Raw genomic sequence first — 1,297 nt, 5'->3', positions numbered from 1 at the left:
TCAGTATTATAATTAGCAAACAGGAAATAGGCAGGTTTGTTGACATGCACATAACCACATGGCATAAACAAACATGTAAGTTTGTAGCCTAATTTAGGCCACGTGAGGCCTCTCAACAACACAACTGCCAAAAGCAACATTGCCGAACCCACGATGACACAACTTCTGAAGGCAGCAGCTATATGGCTTCTCTATCAGTGTCAACAAACTAGTGTCATGTGTCAGCAGTTAAATCATACCTAAGTGTCACATCTGCGAAATAGAGGTGGTCAGAAAGCAAATATAATGCATTCGGGACTGTTATATTTTTTCGGGCTTTTTTTTTTTCCTTTCGAGTTTCACCTCAACCCTTAAACGTCACGTCCCAGTTCCCTTCCTTCTGATTCCTCCGACTGGAAACTCCCCAGGAAGTCCTCCGATGAATATGGTGAAGTCATCGCTCTCGACTAAGTTCTCAATTTCCAGCAGCTCGAACTTAGTGTCTTCTTCGTCCATGTTCGCCTGACACAATGGCCTCACATCAGTCAGCTGCTGTTTATAAACAAACGCCCTCGGGATATGCCTATTGGTAGGAGCATTGGAGTTGAGTAGCCAATAGAAATAAGGCTTGTTAAAAGAAAGGGTTATGATTGGTTACTTTTCAAAGCTATACTTCCTAAACAAACACCTGTGAGACACGCCTATTGGTCCAAGCGTCAGGTCAAATCAGCCAATAGAAACAAGGATATTCAGGAAAGAGAAATATTCATTGGTTTATCTTTGAAGTTTTATAAAATGCGCCTATTGGTTCATATACCGGAGTTCAATAACCAATGAAAATGCTGTTTTTCAATTGGAGTGTTCTCATTGGTTAGATTTTAAAGAAGCGGTCGCAGAGAGAACCACTTGTTAAAAGATGAGAATCTGCGATAGGAAAAAATAGGAGGAAAATCAGAGAGAAATAGAGAGAAAATATTATATCTAAATGAAAAACACAGGAGCTACGTCAATGCAATCATGTTAGCAAAAGTAATTTCTTTCAGGAATACTATCCGCATCAGGAGTTTAAAATCCTTTGTTTCGTTTTGTTTTGTAGAAAACGTTATTTTTTTTTCAGGGGAGACACCGGCAAATACAACACCGTTATAACGATTTTCTCTCTCTCGCTCTTCCCCCCACCCCCTCTTTCTCTTTATCCTCAACTTCTTTTTCAGTCCCCCCCCCCCCCTTTCGCTTTCATCCTGTCCCTATCTGTCCGTTTATCTATATCTCTCGCGTTTGATCTTTCTTATTCTGTCTCTGTATGTCTCTTTATCTT

At 40.3% G+C, this 1,297-nt stretch overlaps 1 pseudogene; it reads right to left on the bottom strand.

Moving 5' to 3' along the window:
• The window catches only part of LOC119591431, a 23,795-nt pseudogene extending 23,257 nt beyond the window's left edge, over positions 1–538 (bottom strand).
• Between the last annotated feature and the right edge of the window lie 759 nt (positions 539–1,297).

This window comes from Penaeus monodon, chromosome 28 (genome assembly GCF_015228065.2).
Source record: "Penaeus monodon isolate SGIC_2016 chromosome 28, NSTDA_Pmon_1, whole genome shotgun sequence".
Lineage (NCBI taxonomy): Eukaryota > Metazoa > Arthropoda > Malacostraca > Decapoda > Penaeidae > Penaeus > Penaeus monodon.
The sequence above is the reverse complement of the archived record's forward strand: the minus strand, read 5'-3'. Positions and strand labels throughout refer to the sequence as shown.